Source organism: Chrysochloris asiatica, unplaced genomic scaffold (assembly GCF_000296735.1).
Source record: "Chrysochloris asiatica unplaced genomic scaffold, ChrAsi1.0 scaffold00098, whole genome shotgun sequence".
NCBI classification, from domain to species: domain Eukaryota; kingdom Metazoa; phylum Chordata; class Mammalia; order Afrosoricida; family Chrysochloridae; genus Chrysochloris; species Chrysochloris asiatica.
The window spans coordinates 9674210-9679961 of NW_006408616.1; the positions used below are offsets into that span (position 1 = coordinate 9674210).

The following is a 5752-nucleotide window of genomic DNA, read 5'->3' on the forward strand; positions in this document are numbered from 1 at the left end:
GTAGAATGGAGGAGAAATAAAACAGGGATAGAAATAAAAAAGGTAATAGTAAATGGAAGAAATGAAATGTCATAAGGCCCTGATCCTGCTCCTCTGGGGAATGGACTCAAACCTGTAGGTGGCTGCACACACATTGCCACATCAAGCCTGTTAGTTTTTAATATTTAAAGTGGAACAGGAATAAAATGTGGGATCCTTAATAAAATAAGGATCCCACTTGACCAAGCTAGGCAGACCCCTCCAAAAGAAACTGGGAGCTCAGGACAACTTAGAGGAAAACCAAAAATGGAGATAATATTGTTAATACCAGCCCAGAAGTGACAGGAGCAGGGAAATGCCTGGTGATGGTTAAAATAGTCTGGAGTTCCCTCCTTAAAACTGTTCTAGAATGGGAAATCCCAGCTCTTTCCTTCTAGTGACTTCTACCTGCTGTGAGTTCGCTGGTTTCCTTTCTCTGTGACTACCCTGGTATACTGGGCTGAAGCTGTTGTCCATCTGGGTTTATAGCACATAGTTCTAAACAAGATCTGGAGAAGACCCAGCTTCCTGGAGTATTATCTTGAAAACAGAGGGAAATATTAACTGGGCAGATGGAAGCAGTGGGCACCAGAGGGAAATACAGGGTTACTCAGAGTGGCAGGAATCTTAAGTTTCTCAGAGTGGAAAAAGAGAGGAGACATTCAACAAACAACAAATACTTATTGAGCGCCGACTATATGTCAGGCCTGTCATAGAACCTTCTCAAGGGAAGGGGGGAAAAAGACAGAGGCAGAAAATGCAAATTCTGAAGGAGAGGAAAGGGGCAGCTGAGGAAGAAGGCTGAGGGAGCTGAGAAGCCTGAGGTGATGGACTCTCTTGGACCTCTTCTTTGGCCTCCTCACCAAAATCCTCCTCCTCTTCTGCTGTGGCATCTGGTACTGCTGGTACTCAGAGACCAGGTTGTTCATGTTGCTCTTCAGACTTGGTGAACTCCATCTCATCCATACCAGTGGAGGAAGGCCTTCCGACGGAACACGGTGATGAACTGCTCTGAGATGCGCTTGAAGAGCTCCTGGATGGCAGTGCTATTGCCAATGAAAATGACTGCCACCTTGAGGCCATGGGGTGGGATGTCACAGACAGCTGTCTTGACATTGTTGGGGATCCATTCCATGAAGTAACTGCTATTCTTATTCTGTATGTTAAGCATCTGCTCATCCACCTCCTTCATGGACATCCTTCCCTGAAAGACAGCAGCCACAGTGAGGCACAGGCTACGGTGGGGATCACAGGCAACCATCATGTTCTTGGCATCGAAGACCTGTTGGGTGAGCTCAAGCACAGTGAGGGCCCGGTACTGCTGGCTCCCATGGCTGGTTAGTGGGGCAAAGCCAGGCATGAAGAAGTGGAGGTATGGGAAGGGCACCATGTCGACTACTAGTTTGCAGAGGTCAGCATTGAGCTGACCAGGAAATTGGAGGCAGGTGGTAACACTGCTCATAGTAGCTGAGACAAGATTGTTTAGGTCTCCGTATGTTGGTGTGGTCAGCTTGAGGGTGAGGAAGCAGATAACATAGAGAGCCTCATTATCGATACAATAGGTCTCGTCAGTGTTCTCTACCAACTTTTGGACAGAGAGAGTGGCATTGTAGGGCTCAACCACAGTGTCAGATACTTTGGGTGAGAGTACCACACTGAAAGTGTTCATGATGCGGTCAGAATACTCTTTGCGGATTTTGCTGATGAGCAAGGTGCCCATTCCAGAGCCGGTGTCCCCACCAAGTGAGTGGGTCAGCTGGAAGCCCTGCAGGTAATCACAGCTCACGGCCTCCTTCCGAACAGCATCCAAGATGGAGTCAACTACCTCGGCCTCCTCTGTATAGTGGCCCTTGGCCCAGTTATTGCCTGCCTCAGACTGACCAAAAACAAAGTTTTCTGGTCTGAAGATCTGGCCAAAAGGACCTGAGCGAACAGAGTCCATGGTCCCAGGTTATGAATCCACTAAGATAGTCCAAGGAACATATTTGCCACCTGTGGCTTCATTGCAGTACACAGAGATGCGGTCAAGCTGCAGGTCCCTGTCTCCATGGTAGGTACCAGTGAGGTCTATGCCATGTTCATCACTGATAACTTCCCCAAACTTGGCACCAATCTGGTTGCCACAGTGACCAACCTGGATGTGCACGATTTCCCTCATGGTGAGAATATGTTTTAGGGGTATTTTTTTGCTCACCTCGAGTGTGTGCAGGGCAAGAAAAAAATATATAATTTTTGTCTCTGTGGATCACAGGCTGCGAGGATGGAACGAGTCCCGAAGGCTGGCGCAGCGAGGTCCGCAGCCGCAGAAAGGTTCTGAGATGGCCATAATGACTTCTAAGGAGCATCTGGCTGTACTTACTACCACACAGATTTGTTTGTTCATTTGGCGGTCCATGGTACTTTTAATATTCTCCTCCAACATCATAACTGAAATGTATCAATTCTTCTATGGTTTTCTTTATTCATTGTCCAACTTTCACATACATATGAGGTTACTGAAAATACCATGACTTGGGTCAAGTGCACCATAGTCCTCAAACTGATATGTTTGCTCTTGAACACTTTTTTAAAGTGGTCTTGTGCAGCAGAGTTGCTTAATGCAATACATCATTTGATTTCTTGACTGCTGCTTCCATGAGTGTTGATGTGTGATCAAGCAAAATGAAGTCTTTGACAATTTCAATTTTTTCTCCATTTATCTGGATGTTATTTATTGGTCCAGTTGTGAGGATTTCTGCTTTCTTTACATTGAGATGCAACCCATACCAAAGGTTTTGGTCTTTGATCATCTTCAATAAATATTTTAAGTCCTCTTTGCTTTCAGCAAGCAAGGTTGTATCACCTGAATATCGCAGGTTGTTAATGAGTCTTCTTGAGCTGACCTTTGAAATTTTCAGTTCACTTGTTTTACCTCCTCATTTCTTCATTTGTTTTAGTTTCTCTATGCTGGAAGTCAAGTTTCAGAGTCTCTTCTGACATGCATTTTGGTCTTCTTTATTATCTTCTTAATGACCTTTTGCTTTCTTCCTGTATGATGCTTTTGATGTCATCCCACAACTCTCCTGGTCTTCGATCATTAGTGTCTAATGCACTAAATCTGTTCTTGAGAAGATCTCTGAATTCAGGTGGAATATATTCAAGGTCATATTTTGATTCTCATGGACTTATTTTAATTTTCTTCATCTTCAGCCTGAACGTGTGTATTGGCAGTTGATGGTCCATTCCACAGTCCACCCCTGACCTTATTTTGACTGATGATATGGAGCTTTTGCAACATTTCCTTCCACTGATGTAGTCAATTTGTTTTCTGTGTATTCCATCTGGTGAGGTCCATGTGTACAGTCATTTTTATGTTATTTTAAAAGGTATTTGCAATGAAGAAGTCATCTTCTTGAAAAATTCTAGTATGTGATCTCCAGCATTATTTCTGTCACTAAGGCCATATTTTCCAATGATAGATCATTCTTCTTTGTTTCCAACTTTTGCATTCCAATCACTAGTAATTATCAATACATCATGATTGCATATTTGATCAATTTCAGACTGAAGAAGTTGGTAGAATTCTTCAATTTCATCTTCACTGGATTTAGTGTTTGGTTCATATATTTGAAAAATAGTTGTATTGACTCATCTTCTTTGTTGTTATTCTTGTTGTTAAGTGCTGTTGAGTTGGTTCTGGCTCATTGCATCTCTGTATAGGATTTCCAGAGAGCAGCTGGCTGGTGGGTTTGAACTGTCGACTTTGTGGTTCTAAGACCAGTGCTGATCCTATAGCACCTTCCTTGTAGGTGTATGGATATTATCCTATCACTATTAACATTGTACTTCAAGATAGATTTTGAAATGTTCTTTTTGATGATGAAACCAATACCATTCATCTCACTATGTCATTCCCAGAATAGTAAACCATGTGGTTATCAGATTCATAATGCATTGTGATTACGAATCTGGCTGCTAACCTCAAAGTCAGCAGTTCAAAACTACCAGCTGTTACACAGAAGAAAGATGAGACTTTCTGCTCCCATAAAGATCTACAGCCTTGGAAACCCTGTACAGGGTCACTATGAGTCAGAACCTACTTCACGGCACATAACCACCCCCACCAGTCCAGCATCTCTGTGGCACAATCGGTTAGCATGGTTGACTGTTAACTGAAAGGTTGGTGGTTTGAGCCCACCAGGGACGTTCATGTTTCCAGAGGACTTGCTTTTGGAGTCCTGGTATGGTGCTGTGGGTTATTGTGTTGGACTGCAAAGTTGGCTTGAACCACAAGGTTGGCAGTTCAATCTCACCAGCCATTCCTTGGAAACTGTATACAGGATCGTTATGGGTCAGAACCAACTCAACAGCACATAACATCAATGCCTAAGATATTGATGTTTATGCATTCCATTTCTTTTTTGTCAGCTTCCAATTTTCCTAGATTCATACTTTTTGTACATTCCATGTTCCGATTATTAATGGATGTTTACAACGGTTTCTCCTTGTTTTGACTTGTGCCCAATCAGCAAATGTAGGTCCTGAAAGCTTTACTCCATTGATGCCATCACAGTCAACTCTACTTTGAGGAGGTAGCTCGTGCCTAGATATATATGAGTGACTAACAAGGAGCTCTGGTAGCGTAGAGGTTACGAATCGGGCTGTGAACCACAAGGTCAGCAGTTCGAAACCACCCGCTGTTCTGCAGGAGAAAGATGAGCCTTTCTGCTCCCGTAAAGATTTACAGCCTTGGAAACCCTGTACAGGGTTGCTATGAGTCGGAACCAACTCCACGGCACATGACAACAACAACAACAATCTGAGTGACTCATTTTCCTGCACTATATCTGACAATAATCTGGTGCTCATGCTTTAATATCCAATATACTGGTGCTATTGGATAGTTTTCCACAGCTATTCATAAGATTTTCAGTGAGTGAATATTTGGAATTAGTCTGTCGTAGTCTGGAAGCTCATCTGAAACCTATCCAACATAGGTGATCCTGTTTGCATTGAAAATACTGTTGGCATCGCTTCCAGAATCACAGCAGCACGCAAGTCACAATAGTACGGCAATCTGACAGGTGAGTGGTGATCTTTCTCCCTCAACTTGCAAAAATATAAGCTACCATGTTTTTATTTCTAGCAATTAAACTAACTTTCAGATTTATCCTTTCTTTACAAATCCATTAAATTCCCCTTATTTGGGGACCCTTATCATCCCCATCTCCCCCAGCCATAGACTATTTTAAAAGGCCTATATGTAGATCCTCTGCCTAAGGTTTGGGCATTCAAAAGGCAAAGCCTACTGAGAGGGCAACATGAGCACAGCTGTCTTGCTTCTCTATTAACCTCTTTCAGCTGAAACCCAGCATCAGCACTAGACCCTAGGGAAGGACAACATTCACCTGTAATAACATTCAAGGGATTTCTAATTATTATAGTGCAAGATCAGCTTGAACTGCAAGATTGGCAGTTCAAATCCACCAGTTGTTCCTCGGAAACCTTATACAGGGGTCACTATGAGTCAGAAATGACTTAATGGCAATTAACAATAACAACATAGAGCAAATAGGGTCATACTGAAGGAAAACAACATCTTGTATGGATCTTAAAGAAAATTCAAGACACCCGATCTCAAAGAAATAACTAAGGAAGAATCAGAGAACAAGTCTATTATTTGAGCCAAAGAAAAGTAATCTGAAGAAATAATATGATATAATTTAAAAGGTGCTCTCAGCTTTCAGCAAAGGAG

The 5752-nt window shown here is 42.7% G+C and overlaps 1 pseudogene; it reads right to left on the reverse strand.

Annotated features, from left to right (window-relative positions):
- Window positions 1-741: 741 nt before the first annotated feature.
- Window positions 742-2176, reverse strand: LOC102822725 (annotated as a pseudogene).
- Window positions 2177-5752: the final 3576 nt, after the last annotated feature.